The sequence below is a fragment of the Haliaeetus albicilla genome, chromosome Z (assembly GCF_947461875.1).
Source record: "Haliaeetus albicilla chromosome Z, bHalAlb1.1, whole genome shotgun sequence".
NCBI classification, from domain to species: Eukaryota; Metazoa; Chordata; class Aves; order Accipitriformes; family Accipitridae; genus Haliaeetus; species Haliaeetus albicilla.
Window position 1 is genome coordinate 40515774 of NC_091516.1, and position 20242 is coordinate 40536015.

The 20242-nt window shown below is 44.0% G+C and overlaps 1 long non-coding RNA gene across 1 annotated transcript; it reads right to left on the reverse strand.

Moving 5' to 3' along the window:
- Positions 1-3248: 3248 nt before the first annotated feature.
- On the reverse strand, positions 3249-10336 carry LOC138683770 (uncharacterized). Its single transcript, XR_011323208.1, has 3 exons — positions 9931-10336; positions 9709-9821; positions 3249-9550 (listed from the first exon to the last, which is right to left on the reverse strand). It is a non-coding gene; the product is annotated as an uncharacterized lncRNA (long non-coding RNA).
- Between the last annotated feature and the right edge of the window lie 9906 nt (positions 10337-20242).

Genomic DNA, 20242 nt, shown 5'->3' on the forward strand with positions numbered 1-20242 from the left:
GCTGCTTATCCAGTGGAGCCATGTTCAGTCCAAAACCAGGTAGGCAGATGCAAAGGCAGCTCAGCAACCTGCTTGTACTCACTCCTTCAAAACCAGCCCTTTGAAGAGCACTGGAGTCGGACTTGCATGCAAATCGTGGAGATGACCTTCCACCACCACATGGGCCCAGGAACCAGGAAGCGCCAGCTGATCTAGGTCCTTGTGAAGCAGAAGCTGAGACGAGATGGCAGTGATGTACTACTGTGGGTGAAACAAGAAAAGGAAAGTAAGTTTGTAATGTGTGAACAGGGTTTTCATATACAACACACTCAAAGAAATTCCCTTCTCCGCTGGATGGCAGCAGTACTGTATCCCAGTTTGGAAACCATTCCCAGTCCACAGCACAGCTGTGGAAATGAGAAGTCTAGAAAGTGGCAGACTGGGAGAAAGATTGTCTCTGTTGAGACTAGAAGAGTTCCAAGACAAGCATGACAGAAAGTGTCAAGTATTTAAGAAGGAGAGGGAGAGAAAGAGAATAAATCTCCACAGCTGGAGGTGTGATGGGTTCAAGTTGTGGCAATGAAGCTTGGACTAGACCTGAAGGGAAACATTCCTGCAGTAGGAGAGGTGGTGGGGCCTCTATTAGGGGTTGTCTTTAAGAGCAGGTTAAGCAAACGTCCACTGGGTATAATCTAGATACAGCTGAGTCCATCTTGGGCCCAGAAGGCGGACTTGATGAACTCCTGCTGTCTGTCCTGAAAGACTTGCTTGCCTTTTAGTAAGGTTGATGGCAAGAAGGGAAACATCTGGGCCATTCTAAATAGGACCAGTTGCTAGGCTTACCTTGGAGGTCATGTCAAATATCCCCTTTCCTCCCCCACCAACCTCTTCTGTTGGATAGTGTTGGATATACCGTGCACTGTAGAGAACACTACTGGTTTTGCACTCACAGAGCTGCTTTCTTTGGTTTTCTAGAGATCGATCCTCATCCTTGAATTCTTGGTTCACCACTGCCACAGCAAGAGCTAGCTTCATGCTATGCCAGTGGGGCCAAGGATGTGGCCATCGTCCTGCTCTGAGTGGACGAAATGTGCAGTGGTCTCCTCATTCCAAATAAATATACTTTTTCTACAAACCCAGTGCTTCGGAGAGGCATTGTGGGTAATTCGTCCTTCCTTCCAAGAGAGCAGATGAGCACAGTGTCCTGGGCATAAAGAGCTGGAGAGCCATTTTGCACTCATATAACCCAGGATGCAGTGGCAGCAATTCCCTTGGGCTAGGAGCTGCTGTCATAAAATGGATCAAGTCTCCAAAGCACTGAAAGGACTCACTAAGCTGAACATGTTCAAGCTTCTCACCATGTCATTATGCTGGTATTTAATGGTGACTCACTAGCAGCATGGCAGGTGGCGGCAGCTGCGTTAATGCCTGTGGCTTCTATCACCCACTAGCACAAATATTTTTACCATTGTTATCTTGAAAATAATGTTTGAAATATGTGAGCTCTGTCTAAAGAAGCTGTTGTCTCGTTGCATGTCTCTGCTGCAAAAAGAACACTAAGTTTCCCCAGTTTGATACTCTGCCTATCAAATAGAGATAATACTGCTGACTTCCTCAGTAACTCATTAATACTTGAGAAGCCTCTTGCAAGATTCATTCCTGCAAGCTCTGCAAGGAGGCAGGCAGGCAACAGCAGTGATGCTTACACCAATGCTGCTGATACCTTATGAAAAGGCAGACCTTACTGAAAAGCAGTTGTAGCACTTCAGTGCCTAAGTACAGAAAGTCCTTGATGTTGTTCTGCTTTCCCTCTCACACTCCTCACTCATTCCAGCATATCACACTTCATCTAGTCAGTTCTGGAGTATGGAGACCGTGTCTCTCTTTTTTTCTTTGAAAAATCATTTTGGAAACTGCTTGCCCAGGCCAAAAATAACAAGGAATCCTTGAGTGTCTGTCTTTCCCCAGTGAAGGGAATTGTATGGAGCAGCTAAGTGTGTGACACGCTGGTAGCATTACCTCTTTGATAAATCCCAGGAGGTTACAAGCTGTTGCAGCTCCACTTGTAAAATCTTTGAGGCCCTAGATTGTTGCTGAAAAACTCGGAATAAAGAACTTATCAACACCAATTTAGTGTAGATAAGCAGACACTTCTTTGTTAACGGCCAGGTGCGCGGGCGAGTCCTCTCACAAGCCACGCACCCCTAAACACCAAAATCATACACCTTATATTGAACTTATTCATACATATTCATTAGATTTCTGAGAAATGTTATACATATTCGTTAGATTTCTGGGAAGTTATTAGCATATGTAAATGTCCTTTACGCAGGCGCAGTGAAGGTCTCTGGTGGTCTTCAGAAGCCCTCTGGTGGTCTTCCATAGTCTTCCTCACTTTGTCCGATAGTTGACCTTTCATGTGATTCTGCGCAGTACGATTTTTGCCATCATGTATTAGATTTACATAAAGTACATTCAATGTTAATTCTTGAATTTAATATTTCTAGTGATTGGCCCTCAGTCACACCACCTTATCAATATTCTTATACTAAAACAATCATTGGTTAATCTCACTTAACTCTATTGATTGGAATTCTCGTTAATTAGATCGAGGTAAATCTTTACCAAAGCTTCCATGGTTAACTGATTTCAGACAATACTCGAATTCTTATAGTTACACATAATACATTTTCTTAAGTTCCTAAGTTCCTATTAATTTGAAATTCTGGCATCTGTTATCTAAGTTCTAAATGTTCCTACTAGATGATTTTAACCAATTCCTCCGGCCTTGGTACAGGGCTATACAGGGGATTTCACAGCAGCTGTTAGTTGTTGGTTAAATATATAGAATGCAATATATAATTTTGCTAAAATATTTCTTATAGTTCCATATTCCTATTAAAATTAAATATGATTAATTCTAACTAATAACAAATCAGTAACAAGATGAAGCTTTGTGGTACCTTCCAAGGAAGTCTGTAGCCACAACCCCCGCTTCCTCTGCAGCTCCAGCTGGGTTGAGAGCTGGCACTCAGGTCTTAAAACTGCCCATGCAGTGGTGTCTGAACACCTTGTGGGCATGTTTCGTTAGGGGATGTGCTAGTGATATGGGTTGCATCTCCTTCACTGACCTTTTGCAAATCAGGATGGGAGTTCCCTTAAACCACTAGCCCAGCTTCCCCTCTTTTTTCAGCACACAGCATGGGTACTTTACTTTGCTATTAGTAACTCATTAAGGATCACAATCCCACCCAGAAGTGGCACTGATCCATTCTTTATCTTTTCCAGTGAAGAGCCTTTAGAGCAAGAAAAAAATACAGATAAAAAGTTGGGGGTTTTGTTTTCTTTGTTTGTTTGTTTTCTGGAAAGCAATTTAAGCAAAAGAACATAATTTAAAAAAAATATTCAGTTTTGCTGGTGCAAATCTGGTTTTGATTATCACAATGTCAATTTTAAAGTAAAACACCTCATTTTCTATGTAAAGTCAAACAGTTTTCCGTTTTCATTCATATCAATGCAAAGTGTGGAGAGCTTATTTTTGTTTTCCTCAACTATTACAGAACTATGTCTAACTTTTCTTCAAAAGTCTGCAAGGAAAAAATACCTATCTCTGCCACATCTATCCAGGACTGCTATAATTACAATATCAGCTGGCTTTTTGTGTGTGTTTTGCATGTTTACTGCATTAAGAATGTAATAAATAGCAGTCCCAGTTCCCTGTGGGAACTGTGAAGTATTATTGCAATATAAAATAATTAATTTGTTATTAATTAATAATAAGCCAGGTCCAGCAAACCCCATGAGGAGCCACCAGGAGCGGGGGCCCCCCTGCAGCCTGCATGGGGCAGCAACTGCCCCTGAGGCCCCCTAGCCCCCCTCCTGCCAGGGAAGCCCTGCTCCCATTTCGAAGCTCCGAGTGGACACCATCCATCCTTGCTGCCTGAGCAGAGCCCTAACCTGTAACACAGGGGCTGGTAGAGTAATCCTTCACAACAGCAGTACCAAAAAAAAGGAGGGCGGTGGGGGGATCTGTGTGTGTGTAAAAATCAATGTTGTGCTACTTTGGTCTGCATTTTATAAGGAAAAAACCCTACACCCCTTTACTCATGGAAGTTTTTCCTTGCTTTTTCAAAAGCAACGCCACCACACACCAGTGATTGGGATTGTACTGAGACAGCATGACACATGCACAACAACTGCACACAGTGTTTCACTGTGTTGACAAAGACAGTAGGGAGCAAACATGCACAAGGGGAGTATCTTCCCTGTGGATAAGTTGCAAGGACTTTGTTCAGGAAGTCAGCAAGTCAGTTTCAGAGTGAGCCTGATTCTCACTTTCAAACTAGTTCCCCCTCCATCTCACCCTGGTGTAGACCTGAAGAGACCCTCAGGGCTAGTGACAATTGCATTGACCTTGAATGAATAACCCGCCAAAAGATTTGAGCCTCCTGTGGTGGGCTGACCTTGGCTGGCCAACAGGTGCCCACCAAGATGCTCCATCACTCCTCCTCCTCAACAGAACAGAGGAACAAAATATGACAAAAAGCTCATGGGTCGAGATAAGGACAGGGAGATCACTTAAAACCTACCATCATGGGCAAAACAGACTCAGCTTGGGGAAATTAATTTAATTTATTGCCAATTAAACACAGTAGGGCAATAAGAAATAAGAACAAAACTAAAAACACCTTCCCCCCACCCCTCCCTTCTTCCCAGGCTCAGCTTCACTCCTGATTTTCTCTACCTCCTCCCCTCTCAAGCAGTGCAGGGGGGCGGGGAATGGGGGTTGCGGTCAGTTCATCACATGTTGTCTCTGCTGCTCCTTCCTCCTCATGCTCTTCCCCTGCTCCAGCGTGGGGTCCCACCAATGGGACACAGTCATCCATGAACTTCTCCAACGTGGGTCCTTTCTACGAGCTGCAGTCCTTCAGGAACAAACTGCTCCAGCGTGGGTCCCCCCTGGGACCTGCCAGAAAACCTCCTGTTCATGGGCCTCAGTTCCTGCCAGGAGCCTGCTCCAGCATGGCCTCTCCATGGGCTGCAGCTTCCTGCAGGGCACATCCACCTGCTCCGGCATGGGGTCCACCATGGACTGCAAGGGGACAGCCTGCCTCACCATGGTCTTCCCCATGGGCCGCAGGAAAATCTCTGCTCCAGCGCCTGGAGCACCTCCTCCCCCTCCTTCTTCCCTGACCTTGCTGTCTGCAGGGCTGTTTCTCTGGCATTTTCTCATTCTTCTCTCACAGATGCTGCTGCGCAGCATTTCCTAGCCTTTCTGAAATATGTTATCACAGAGGCACTACCAACATTGCTGACTGGCTAAGCTTTGGCCAGTGGTGGGTCCATCTTGGAGCCAGCTGGAGCTGGCTCTGTCCGACATGGGGACAGTTTCTGGTGTCTTCTCACAGAAGCCACCCCTGTAGCCTGCCCCCCCTGCCACTACCAAAACCTTGACACAGAAACCAAATACACCTACTCTTAATGCTTCCAGTTTCTCTGATACTTATCCTAAAGATCTTCCCAAGTATAACCAGTCTACCTTCCTACTAACATCCTTTGTCAGATGTCTCTCGGTAGGTGCTAGGGCCTCCAAATTTAACCACCCATAGAAAATAGTCCATTTAAAAAAAAAAAATAAAAGAGAAGAAAAGCAAAATTCTAGTTCTATTAATTGTAGAGGGAAAAAGATTGAAAATCAAAATTCAGGTGATCACAAAAAAAACCAACCCATGTTACTCACTAAGCTAGAGACGTTAGCTGATGACCTTCCCCAAAACCTTCCAAGTCCCAGTCTGTCATTCTATTTGTCTTCTTGTATTTCCTGGATTGCCTACAAATGATCACTAAAAGTAGTAAACAGTCAAGAGAAAATGGGCTTGGAATATTGAGAGGCCACAAAGGAAAGAAAAAAAGCCTGAGAGTTTATATTTCTGTTTTAAATGTGATAATTCAAGATCTTGCACCAAATTGGGACAATTACACCTTTTCCTCTAAAAAAACAACAAAATCTCCAACTCACAGATTGATCAAATAGCTCAGGAAAAGACAGATGGTGTTCTCTGCCATCGCAGTTAATAATATGCTGTCAAGCCTAACAACAGTAAACAGCTCCAGCATCAAGGCCAGCAGGATTTCTAATAAACCTCTGGGTGCAAAACAAAGTATGTCAGGACAAGTGCCCTGCTTTCTTTCACTGGGCTGCTTCCCAGCTGCTGCCTGTTTGGGGTGCCCCCCTGCCATGATTCACATGTAGTGAAGATGTGACCCTTTCACTGTTTTATTCCTTTTGGGCTTTTTTGGAACATGAATGCAAAGAAGCTTATCATTCCAGATTGGGAAAACTGCCTGTTTTTACCTCCATGACTTAGAAAGCCTTTAAGTCACGGATTAATGTCACGGCTCAAGGCAATGCAGTGGAGTGGTTTTGGTGTTCATGGCCCACGTGGCCGTGCAGACCTCTTCCTTTGCATCGGTCATGCTCAACAGCACAAGCCCTACCCTGATACGCATATGTGACTTTTGGTCAGGTGAATAGCAAAGCCAACAAGCTTCAAAGAAGCATCAAACAGGAAAAAAGAGCTGACATGGGGCTTCTGCTTTCTGCTGAGGGGCATAACCAGTACTCATGCTGTTAAGCCTCCAGGGACACATGCTCTTTGCCATGTTCAGCTCTTCATTGACTGTGCAAAATCCAGAGGTGTGTTTGAATGGAGTGAAGATTTAAGGGGATGAGAATAATTTTTTTATTCTTTTTGTCTTCTGGAAATTACAGATGTATCTCCTAACCTTTACCTGTATTACCTGTACAGGTTTACACTGCTCCAGCTGTGTGCTGTATCACATTGGGAACAAAGAGCGCTGTGGAAAGCATCTTTCTGTCCACCCATGGAGATCTGTGCTATGACGAAACCTGTAAAACCAGTAAGTGACTGTAATGTAATGCAGGCTAGGGTAGCAGGACTGAGAAATCCTGCTTTATATTAAAAGCTCTTCAGGGCAGCATGCTTCTCTTTGCTTAACGGTGTAAAGGGCTAATCCTGGTGATCCCATCGTATTGTGTGGGACCTTCAGATAATGCTGCCATAAAGTTAATGAGTGGTTCTCATTCTAGTTCTGTCCTCTTCAAACAAACAGCTAGGAAATCTGGGGGAAAAAAAAAAAAAAGCAAAAAAAAAAGGAAACAGAAAACCCACTGTAAATCTGGGAAGTTATGCTGAAATAAGGCAAGGATGAAACAGCTCTGTCAGAGCAAAAGCAAGTTCAACTGACATGCTCCTTTTGAGGATCCCCCAGACCTAACCAGGTCTCCCTTCCACCTACCACATGGGCAGACCTTCCGAACCACATGGCTAGGAGAAAGGATGAGACAATCTGCTCTACCTTAGCCAGATGAGAAGAGCCTGCACATAGAGCAGCTTTCCTGCAGAGCAGAGAGGTAGACAGGGTTCAGTAGGTCTCGCCACAAACATACCTAAGTTTAACAGCAAAATGAAACCTCTTAGCCCAAACATGCACAGCCAGGCTCCAGCCTCAGTCTTTCTTGAGGGTTGCTTTCTCTAAACTCCATGGCATGGATAATTTCAGTGACGTTCAGCACAGGGCAATCCGTTAAAATCCAATGCAGTGTAATGCTCCTTGTGTCTTTGCTGTCCTTAAATGTACTTCCTTTCTGCTACACTTCTATTTCAATATTTTGTTGCTAATTTCTATTCAAACAGTAACAGAATAAAAAGTGGCACTTAGAATGCACAAGGAAAAAACCCAAACAAGATCCTTAAAATGGACAAATCCAACAGCAACATTAAAAATCTCTGTGAATGGAGGTTTCTATGGTTTTTTTTTAATGCGGATTTAAATAGAAAATACTTCAAATATATGAGGGTGGGACTTCTTTTGCTACTCAAGCAACAGAACTTTGTCTCCTGTGTACAGATCAGATTTTCTTCCTGTGATATTTGAAGTTACCATTGTCTCATAACCATCCTGATGAATGTGGTAGCCTACTAGCAAAATCATATCAGCCATAATCAAAACACCTTGAGTATCTGTCCTCTTTGCATTTTCACAAGAGGCATGATTAAATTTAATTTCTCTTTTTTTCTCCTTTTCTGGGGGTGAGTGACCTCTAGGGAGACAGTTGGCTAAGCCACTACATGGGTGGGTAACCCTTCCTGATTTTTTTTGGTAGGAACATTGGAGGTTTAAGAGCAGAGCAAATTGCTGTTAAATGCTGCCCTTGTTAGTGCTTGGGAGAAGCGGGGCTGGGAGGAAAACAGTGGTGTGTAGGTCCGTGATCTGAATACTCTGCCAGGGCAGATTCAGACCTGGTGCATGGCATCTGTTTGATGTGTGAAGGGCACTGAGTGTGCCGAGCCCTGCTCCGAGCTCACCTTCCCACAGCCCATGAGGGAGGGCTAAAAGACGTGTGCCTGTTTAATGTGCACACAAGAAGCCCAAGGGGAGCTGGGGAATAAGTCTTCAGTTACTCAGAGGTTTGCTGTATGGTGCAGAGGAATACACTACTCTCCATGACTCACCAAAATAGAAATAGAAAATGGATGGGAATTGCAGCAAGAGATTTGGGAGTGACACAGTGGGAAACAAGGGGAGAGAAAGAGCAGAAATCATGGGAACTGATTTTTTTTTTTTAAAAAAGGGTTATGGTAGGTGTGGAGGAGCAGTACAGAGAAATGTGCATTGGGAGCAGTCCTGATCTGTTGAGTCTGCTGTGGGACAGGGGGACAAGAAGGTATCTGCTGGTCCTCCCTGGGCCTGTTTTTAGATTTATACAAGCCAGTGGAAGTGCATGTGTTTATCAGTGCCTGTCTGTCTGAACAGTATGGCTATGGCAGGATTACAGCTACCCTAAACAAGTTCCTCAAAACTCCTGCCAAAGCAGGAGCACCTCACCTCCTACTGAAGCTAGATTGAGTCTCAGTGGACTGCTTTGGATGCAAGGGAAAGGGGAATCAACCCTCAGGTCCCAAAGGAATGATTGCATATCAGCATTTTAGGGCAGGATTATCACTTCTGTGCACACCAGATCTGAAGCATGCCTGTAAAAACCACAGAGAGGAACAATTTTCAAACACTGCAGAAGGGAAGCAAGCAGACTCAAGTATTAGAAACAGCTGTACACCACAGAGCTATAGCGAGTCATCTGTCCCACGCCCCAATGGCATGAGGAAACAGTGAAGGCACAGCCAGGCACCAGTCTCAGTCATAACCTCAGCTCTGCAGGCACGTGGAGTGAGGACCCCACACCAGCTCTCACCCCAAAACTTGAATGCAGAACCTTTGTGGCCAGGAAGGGCAAGTGGCTGAGGTCATGCAAATGCTCCAAAAAGGCCATGTAAACATTTTTTTCGAGGAGGCATACACCTTGCTTGAGCCAGGAGGGCTGGAGTTGGCAGGCAGTAACAGCTTCCTACCACGGATCTGTCTGGGATGCTCTAACACAGTGGGACAGTGGAGAAGCACTATTTCTCTGCAGCAAGCAAAGCAGGAGACACACAACAGCCATCCACCAGCAGCATCCAGGGCTCCACCAGAGGTCTGCTCCAAGCCAAGCCTCAAAAGAAGAGGGCAGAAGTTTCTCATGCTGTCCAACTTGGTCTCAGCACCCTCCTCACCACAACTTGAAGGGAAGGGAAGGGAAGGGAAGGGAAGGGAAGGAGAGGACTGTGTATAGTCACAGAGAGGGGTATATAAGACAGACCCAGTGCTCACCAGCATTTGCCCAGGATCCTTGAGTTGTATCTTGAGGATCACTAATTGCCAGGGATGGTTCATCTGCACCATCTCATGTGTCAAAATTGTCTCTCCACAGTGTAAGTAAGTACCTGACAAACAAGAGGTCATTGTGCAGAGTGCTGAGCCTCTCCTGCTGCAAACTCTGCCATTTTGACACCAACATGAATTATGAAAACACTCCTGAGGAGACCTCCTTACCTATGCTCAGCTTCATTATCAATATTCATTGGTAGAGGAAGAAGAAACTTGGAAATTCATTTGTAAAATTCCCACAGGTTTTTGCCGATCCATTCAAAGTGATGTTTGATCAATCAGTCCAATGATTAGGACAGGAATATGTGAGTGGGTACTCAAAGGGTTAAACTGCCTGAGACTCATATGCTTGGCAGGCAGCTTGGGTAAAAGTGACTTCCCTCTCCAAACAGAGTTTTCCCAAGCTTTTGTTTCCCACAGGATAAAAAAGGAGTGAGTGCAGTTGGGGGAGTGATGTAGGCTGGGCAGGGTGGAATAAAGAGGTGAAGGCTGGGAGGCTGCCACTGAACCACCCCCAGCATCTTCTTCCAGATGTCAGGAGACTTCGGGGTTGAGGACTGAGAAACATGGCATGATTAACCCCTGGTGCTGGAAAGCAGGAGCTGCCACCCGGGGAGCACAGGCTGACCTGAGGGTTTTGAGTCTGGAGCTGAGCAACTGCTTGATTCCCGAAAAGGAAGCTCCCGCACAGACACCAAGAGCCCCCAGCATTCTGGTGGCACATTGCATGGAAACAGCAACAAAGCAAAAGGGGACAGGGATTAAAACCAAGCAAGCCAGAGATTTCCAGTGTCTGAATCACAAGTTTAACATCCAGGTCTGCATTATTATTTTGTGAATCGCAAGCAGTAAGTCTTGGCCCAGTCTCATTTGTACGCTGGGAGTGAGAGGCTCGGAGAGCAGGGCTGTCCTGTTTCATCCTCTAATCTCCAGAACACTGTTCCTACAGCCTCTGGACTATGTGAGGAGGCCAGGTGGTGGACCTGAGTTTGTGGTGGGGTGGTGGATGGAGCCGAGCCAGGGTGAGTCCAGGGGAGGCAAAAGCACAGGCGTGGTGGGGTGAGAAGGCATGCTGGATGATGGCTCTGGGGACAAATACGAGAGCCAGCCCTGTGCTTTTGACACTTCTTGATTCCACAGAGAGGCAGGGAAAAATGCTTCAGGAAAGTCTCTCTCCTATACGAGATTTCCTCCTACTGTTTCTCCTGGGTGTGACATGATCCTGTCCTGTGCTAGATCATCTACACACATTGAAGAGGAAAAGGTGGGCAGGATAGCTTTTAAACCGACCAGAGAAAAAAACGGTGGAGTTCAGTAAGTGCCTTCTAATTTTGGTCCTTTAGAAAAATGAATCCAAAGGATGTAAAGAGATTTTCAAATGCCATGAGTTTCAGCCTGACTTTGGTGTCACTGAAGTCAGCAGGAATTTTACTCCTGATTAACAATGGGAACAGAATGAAGTCGGGGCTGAGCAAACCCCACCTTTACAGAGCAGTATTGTTCCTTCCCCCCCTGAGCTGAGCAGAGGCATGTTTCAGATAATCAGCCAGAAAGCCTGTGTTTAATGTCAGCCGAAGCAGGGAAAGTGTTAGAAGCCTCATAGAAACCCTGGAATGTAACACTGAAACAGGAGGCTGTGTTGAGCGAGGGATGAAAAGATAAACCAGGCAAAAGCAGTGCACAGGGACTCTGACAAAGAAAGATGGAAGGAGGGAAAGAGAGAGCAGGAAAGCTTGGGGAACAAAAGTATGGACTCTGCTGTTACCCGTACTGAAACAAATCCTGCTGAAGTCTGTGACAACTGAGTGTATCTCCCTGGGAGCAAATTTGGGGAGGATGGGAACACTTGCCTTTTTTGTTTATCACAGGGGAATGTATTTATACACCTATTAGGTGTTGTAGCTGGGCTACACAGATCTGGGTGCAGCAAATAAGTGCTCTGTCCCAAAATGGAAAAAAATAAAACCCAAGAAGTGCCCATTATCAAACCAAAAGGTTGATATTAGGAAGACCAAATTGTATACACCCTAAAAAAATAGCGACATTTTCTGACTTAACGTCTATTACTGTAATGTGTCCACAGCCATGTTACATTAGATGTTTACTCCAATACTAACATTGAACAGTAATTAAAAGAAATAAAATCCAGAGAAGAAAATGCATTGCTTGCCTCTCTCCTTTATATTTGTAGTGGTGAATAGACCTCTAGTGGCAACAGTAAAAATATCCTATCAAGTATAAATAAGCTCTTGGGTAAGAAAATATGCTGTAGATAAAAAATACTTCTGAACAAAGGTGAAAGTGAGGAACAGGTACCTTGAGTAATCAAACGTAAGATTTCTGCTTGTGAATAACAACATTATCATCATCTCTGTGTGCTATTAATTGTCCAGTGGTCTTTGCTGGTTTTGCCAGAGCAAATAATGTTCGTTGTGAAAAACAGTGGAAAGTTTCCTCCTAAGAGCTGTCATTCATTTTGTGCCTCTTATAATTTTTTTTTTTTGTACAATTTCATCGGGATTAGCTTTTGTTCTTGAAGCTGAAATCTATACCTTTGAAATATGAAAGAGTGTGAAACAGTGCAGAAAATCAGCAAAGATTCAATCCATATTCAGGGCAGTGGGACAGCATTGCAGAGCTGCCCAGCTGAAAGATTTTGCATACTCTACAAACCCAGATGAATTAATTGAGGAAAGGTTAAGATAGAAATCTAGGTAAAAAGACTTTTACCTCTAACTACTTCTTCTTAACTATCATTGCAGTAACACATGAGTTTCTCATCAGGAACAGGATTGGCCTATGAATTCATGTCAGTTATGGCACTTCTTTGAAGGTAGGCAGTTTATGTGTCCTTTCCAAAAGAGAATCAGAAATTTAAAATCCTAAATCCTATTCATTTTCAATAAGGCATTAGATTCCCAAGAGGTTGAGTTAGCTTTGAAAATGACAGTGAAGCACCTGAGAGTTTCTGTTTAAACCTCCAACCATCAAAAGTCCATGTTTTGCAACTAAAGAAGAAACACAAGGATTAGAAGAGCATTGTTACAGCAAGGGCGTGTGTGGATTAGGAAAGGGAGGCAGAATGAAAAGCAAATAGGAAGGGAAGGTGGAGAAAGAATCTAACAGAGACGTAAATACAACTATACATATGTATACACGTACTCTAAATAAAGTGTCAATTTGTGCTGATTTGGCTATATGCCAGGGGATATTGTCTATCACTAATATGAATCACAGATCTCTGTTTTGCTTAAAACCCAGCATTTTTAGGGTCAGATTACAAACTACCTCACACATAGTCCTGAAGAAAAGCTCACGCACAGGCCTCTCTAACCTGTAGTAGGCTGGTGTCTTCAGAAGTGACTAACTGGTCTCCCCACCCTGCTTGTTAATGGTACTGGAACTGGGTGGAGTAGGTGGGAATCAGGTCCTGAGGTCTTTGTGGACAACAGCACAGAGAGTTTTGGACCACAGGAGAGCCCTCATCACTGTTCCTCCAGCTTTTCCTCCTCAAGGTCCCTGGCTGGGTTTCTGGCATCTTCTTCTGTTTGGCTACAAAAATCTTTGAATGTCAGAGGTTTTATGTCTGGTACTGACCTCAAAAAACAGATCCCCACCTGAAATAAGGCTCCTTTGTGCTACCAAAGCAGCAAAAAGCAGCCATTGAATAACAGAAGAATAGACCCAGATTGTCTCCATCAGCTTACTAATTGAGATGCTGTGAGGGGTCCGTACTGCAGCATGAACAAATCTTGAAGAAACTGTAATGACCCCAGCTCTGCATAATACTGCTGTGCTTCCATGGCAGCATCTCAGGACCTCATGCCTTTCATTTTCCTTCTGTTTTCACTGAGATGGGGTAGCAGCAATATTCTTTTCCTCAGGTGGGGAGCTGCTGCACCAAAGGACTAAATAGCCTCATGTGAAAGACCCACAGGTGGAGCAGAGAGCTGAGCTGAGGGGGTGGGTCTGCCCTCGTCCACCAGTGCCACTGTCCTCCCCAATGAGCACCCCAGCAGGAGCCAGAGAGGCATCAGCCACCTGTGGTGGAAGCACCTCCACTTGCAGCCAGGTTATGTAAGCACGGTTCCTCAAGCCAGTGAATGGCTACTTGGCAAAATATTTGCATGCTTGAATTGCAGACACGGTCCTGCACAGTATCCTTTCACAGGAGTGGAGGTTTGGTGGTGGTGCTTCTGTCCATGCCCAATAAAGTGCATGAGCTGGATCTCTTTTGGCATGGAAACCAGTGCTAAATTGGGGCAAGTATCTGGCTCCCTGAGTGCTGTTAGTTCAGTTCATGCAGCTGTAGACACAAGGAGTCAGTCTATGCTTTCATTTTAGAGAGGTCAGGTTGCCTTTGCAGCTAGAAAGAGCTAGAAGTCTCTCTCCTTAGTTTTTTCCTCACAGGACAATAAATCCAGACAGTGTAACCTTGCCCTTTAAAATTTCCTTATCCTTTTTCTTTTGTCTTTTCTGCTGGAAGTTAATATTGCACTTGTCATCCTCGCTGGTGTCTTCTTCCAGGCAGTATTCTGGTAGCAGAGCTAGCAGAACCTAAGAGCAGGCAGCCCAGCTCAGCTGCGGTGAGTGCTGCAATACGTGCAACGACAGGCTGCTCTTCTCTTCAGCATGGTTTTCCCTTTTCTGGCCCCTTTTTGCTACTTCTGCTGCCCGAAGGCATGGGAGTGGAGCATGGCTGCCCTGATAGTGTCACCTGAGGGACAGCAAGGTCTCTCAGCAGGCACTGAGCCCCATGTCTCCCTCCTCCTTGTTGGGGTGCAAGTCAGGGAGGAGGGATCTGCACTCAAGGGGTATCTGGAGTTGGCCAGGGCTCTGCTGGCACCTGATCCATAGACATCTCCGTCCACCTTTCCATCTCCGTCCGGCCAGGGCAGCTCGCAGTGCCCATCTGGCCACATGGCACCTGTGTCAGAACTGGCACTTAGCTTAACCCTAGTCCAGTTCTTCTTGAGTCTGGATGCTTGTGCTTTATCGTTGGTCTCCAGTCTTGCTTTTCTGCTCAAGTTATTGCAGCAACAATGGGTCTCTTTCCTTTGTCATGCTGCATTTATTTGAATATCTGCTAGTGGATGACTGCAAGGGAAATAATAGCATGTTCTGGCTTAACTTTGGATAAGAGTTTACTCTTTGACCTCAAGGGATCCACATCATGTGCATACCTATGCCAGCCAGAGCACTGTCACACTCTGAAGGCTGCTGTTCTTCTTCCTCTTACCTCTGTGTCACTATTGATTAATCAATAAAGTAGCCCAGATGGTCCTTAAACTGAGAACATGGCCTCATGGTGCTAGGCCCTGTACAAAGTACTCTCTTTCCCTGAATGAGCTCGAAGCAGAGGTGTGGATGAGTGCCTTACAGAGCTGGATTTCAGGCTGAGAGCACTTCATAGAGCCACACAGAAAATCGAGTTTGGAGCCCAAAACCAGTTGTCCTAGTACAGAGCTGGTGGCCGCAAACCTCTTCTTTTCCAAAACAAAGAGAATGGACAAGGTTGGTTGAAAGAGCAGAATAAGAACAAGCATTTTCCAACAACTTTCAGTAAGTGTTTTCATGGATAGGGCCCCTAAAAGAATAAATCTTTCAGGAGCTAATTCTCTCTACTCCCACCCTGATGCAAACTGGGAATGACATAATGCTGTGGGCAGTGGGGGCACACTGGGAGAGCCCAGCTCCAAGTGGTGATAAAACGATCCCTATCCATGGGTATTTTCAAGACCTTCCTGGCATGGATTAGGTAATGTGAAACTGCTGTCATAGCTGTCATTATCCAAACTCAGCAAAGACATCAAAGAGGAGAAGCTGAGTGGACAGCCTGCCTCAGCCCCAGAAAAGGCTCTTTCTCAGAGGGGGTGAGAAACGCATCTGGGCAGGTCTGAGGAAACTTACATGGCTTGCTGCTCTTGCTTTGCAGAGGGGATGGTTTTGACTAGTTTGAAGGATGTGGTGCAGATTGAATGCTCGTTTCTCGCTGTCACAAAGTTATTATTAGGCAATGTGCTCTACTGGGTGGAGCTTATCTCTCCCACCCCATCACTGAAAATGCAAAACCTAGTCAACCAAAGCTTTTAGGTCTGCAGCACAGAGCAGCTTAAGATGTAACTCACTAGGAAGGAGATTTTTTAGGAGGAGGAGAGGGACATCAAGCAAAGTGAAGCCTACTTTTGATCCACTACTGCCTAAACATCACATTTTGATTTCTCGTGTCAAAATGACATCTGTTACCAAAACTCTTTCTACTTATTTATTTGCTTTCAAAACTCAAGTCTCAGCTGAAAAGAAATGTTTTCATTCAACCCTAAAGATTTTGTTGTCTCTGAACAATTTTTCCCCACTACTTTTTGTTTTATAAGGGAACAGTCAAACAAAAGAGTTTTAAAAATTGTCACACAGCCAGTAAAACTGAAATAAGTGTAAAGACCTCTTTTTCACAAAGTTCAAGGCTTACCAAACTTTAATATAGATAAGATAGTGCAAGTTTCAGCATCTCTTGCCCTCTCCCTATCTTTAACTACATAGCTTATTGGCATATGTTAAAATGCACATGGAAGAGCTGCAGATTCAACAGTGCCAAAGTGATGTAGGAGGATAAGATAAGCCCCACTGAGTGTCAGTGGGAGCTCAGAACATCAAAGCCTTCTTCAGAGTTTTTAAACCTTGATTTAAATCTGCACATACCTGACTAAATGTTATTTGTAAATGTTATGTGGCCCTCTTCACTTCAGAAATGTAGTTGTAACAAAATGAGAAAGTAACTCCTCCTTTTCACTACATGCTGTCTGTCTTGCAATATGTCTATTATGTACATATGTAGTGCATATCAAACATCATTGCGGGGTTGGTGGTGTCAGATACATCACCATATGTATCTCCAATACCCAGATCAGGCTTCTGAGATCTATTTAGGTTTCCAGCTTCTTCAGAAATGTTATAAAGAAATAAGCAAAGAGGTTACCAACCTCCTCACAGAAACACCCTTTTTGGTATTTGTTTGCTGATAAAAGTTTACTAAACCCTGTAGTGTTCATAAGCTATTGAAGTCCATGTTTGCACTGTAATAATAATTAAAATATCACCAATGGGAATCTGGCCCTGTGTGAACAAATCCTTGTATGACAATTAATGTAGTAGTGAGGTTTGCTCCTAGAAACAATTAAGACATAATTGGATGAGTTGATCCAGAAAGCATATGGTTTATTTATGAGGTGGAGGGGGCAGCAGCTACTTTCAACATGGCACAAATTAAAGCATGAGAATAGACTACATTATTGCACTCTAATTAATTGAACAGTTTAAAGTCTGTTTTTAATTTCGTTATTATCACAGGGAGAAAATCGCCTAATCATATGATTTCACAGCCTCATTTTCGCCTCCACAACTCCTTGTGCAGCCAGATGATGCCACCCTCAAATAGATCACAAAGCAACCCTTCATTTGTTGCATGCAACACTGCCACCACTACCTCCCTTCTCCTTGTGGTTTCGTTTGCATGGGGCCGGCTTCTCCTAGCACTGAAATAAGTTAATGCAAGGTAGAGCTCATCACATGGTGACAGGCATATGGTTTGGCAGTACACAAGAGAGCCAGAGCTGTTGGAGGTAACTTAAAGGATGCCCTGAGGACAGCCAGCTACTGGATTACCCACTAAGCCTTCCTCCTCTCTGCCCAGCCAAAAGTCATCTCCAAAAAGCTGACAGGAAGAATAGCCTGGGGATTAACCTGCTTTTCTGGGAGAGACCCCAGTTCAGCTCCTTTACTATGCCATGGGCATCCTTCCTGACTGAGGGCTGGATTCACTGGTTACCTTCTGCACTATCCATTGACTATAAAGTGAGATGACCATGTTAGACTATTCAAAATCCAAAGTTAGGCTAAGATCTGTTTCATCTAGGTCCATTACATTATTTCCTTATATATGAAATAGAAGGCAAAGCATTTCCCTCTTCCCAGCAGTTTCTGAGACTGAAAAATTGAAAGAAAGCTCATAATGTGCACAAACTCTATGACAATAGGGGCTGTAAAAACACAAGCAAGAAGAAGGTAGGTAAGGTCTCCAAGATGCCTTAGATAATTTGCTTGAAGATTGCATACATCCGGAAAGGATGAGGACGTCCAATGAAAACACCTGTAGTTCCAGTGCTGGCAGGTGACTGATGTTGTGCAAAGACAGTACTGAAGCATGGCTGTAGTGTGAAAAGTGCTGGTCTAAATGACCTCCTAGACTTCCTCCCACCTGTGCTTGGACCTCTTGAATTTAAGAACAGTCTTTTCTTTTGGGCCTGGTGGTTACCCAAAATAGGGCAATACCATTCATAGTGTAAAAACACTCATACTCTTGCAAGAGAATGAGCAATCAAGCAATACCCCAAATCTCACAGTGAATAATGGTCTCAAAATGAAAGGCAGCATTTACTGAGAAGAACAAGATGAGCTCACAACACCTGGAAGAGTCTTTATGTTCATGATAGGCAGAAAATAATTGGATTCAAAGAAATTCCCTCCTCTTTGATGTCATCACCCCAGCAAGAAAATGAACTGGTATCATGAGAAGTTAGGTCTACACCACTGCTGTGGATCAGATCAGCTGAAGCCTGGTGGCCTCCACCCTAGTCAGTATGCACTGGTTTGTGTCAACAGTGCATAGAGCTAGAAACTGCTGGAGGAGGCAAGCTGCATTCGCATTGTGCTGACTTTGGCTGACTGGTATCTCCTGATACCTGACTCAGTATCAGAAGAGCAACCAGAGGTGTGAACAGTAGTGCATTTTGACACTGGGCACTTCAGCTACTGCTTCCCGAATCTAAGGCAACTTCCCCATTGAAAGAAGCATCTACTGTCTCAGTCCTTAGTAGAGCCTAAAGAAAACTTTGGATTACTGCAAACAAAAGATTAGATAGAACCTATTTGTCTGTCATGTATTTTTAACCGCTTCTGTCTCCTGCACAGGGTACAATGTAAGGAGGTTATGAAGAGTTAGCTATGCTGGCACCAAACACTTTTCCCAAGCGACACCATCAGTTACAGCTTTGGTGCAGTTTTCCAGCCTGGGTTGTTTAAAAGGACAGAAGTCTTGCCTACATGCTTTCCAGGGGTGCTTATTTACAAGCCCAGAGGAGACAAATTCCAGCATACATCAAAAATGGGACTCTTGAAACACATCTGGATGCCTGCAAGATACACTTAATTGAGTCAGTATCCCACTGGAAATCAGGGTTTAATTACTATTGCATCAAGAAAAAAAGCCACCTTTATATATATAATGAAATATACACTTCAGAGCTGAATCAACAACACAGTCTCAGGCTGGCAGGGTAAACTGGATCATCTACAACTTGGTGCATTCTGTTAAAAAAAGTGAGATAAAACATAGGTACCACTGCTTGAAGAAGTTCTGAACTTGAGCAAACTAGTTCAAGTCCTGAAAAAGTTGGTGGTTTCTTATATAACAAATCATCAGCTAAAAGAATCACTAATAAATAGGTGTCTTAGGCCATATCTTTGGCTGGTAGAACATGCAGACACATCCATTATCACCTTTTCTTTTTTATATGAGCCCTTCCACCTCTGGCTGTTGCAATAAGAATGGATTCAAGAATCAAAGGAATTCATAGGAGCAGTGGGGAACATAAAGCCCTGTATTATGCATATGAAATACTCATGGTAACAGATAGTCTTGGGCAGTCTGTGTAATTATTGGTGAATATTATAGGAAGTTTTGGATCACTGACAGTAAAAGTAAAAGTAGTAAAAGAAAGTGAAGGAATGACACTTTTAAAGTTTTGTCCCTTTTCAATGCCGAGTGAGTCACTGTACTCTGGCAGTCTATGAAAGTTACATTCCTGGTTATATTGCTTGGTGAGGAAGAGATTCCTAATGTCTTTAGCGAGGTTGATGAGACCCAAAGCCAGCATGGAACCTCAGCTATAAACCAGGCCTGCGTCTAAACTCTGCCTCCTTTCCTTACACAAATCTCTGTTCCTATGATGGATGTCTGAAATCAGCATTTTCCTGCATGAGGCAGAACTGAGACATCTTTGCATGCTTCCTTTTAGGGAAAAGTTATTCAGTGAAACAGATTACCTCAGCATAATAAAAAGTCAATCATCTGCAACAATATTCAGGTAAAGACTGTGTTCAACATTTTACTATTCAATATTTTTATTGATTTGAGGGACTTGAAAGCAATTTCAAGAAAAATGTGAATCTATTGCAGGAAATGCAGAGGAGAATGACAGTGTGATTGAAGGGCTGGAAATCATGACCTGCAAAGACAGACTGAAAGCGTTGGTGGCTGTTCAGCTGGGAGGAGAGCAAAGGGAGCAGTCCTCAGCTATGTCCTAGGCTGCTCTGAGGAAGAATGGAGTAACATGTTTTCCACTTCCATTGTAGATGGGACACAAAATTCTGCTGTGAATTGCAGGAAAAGGCCTTTATCTCTGGCTTCAGGAAACAAACA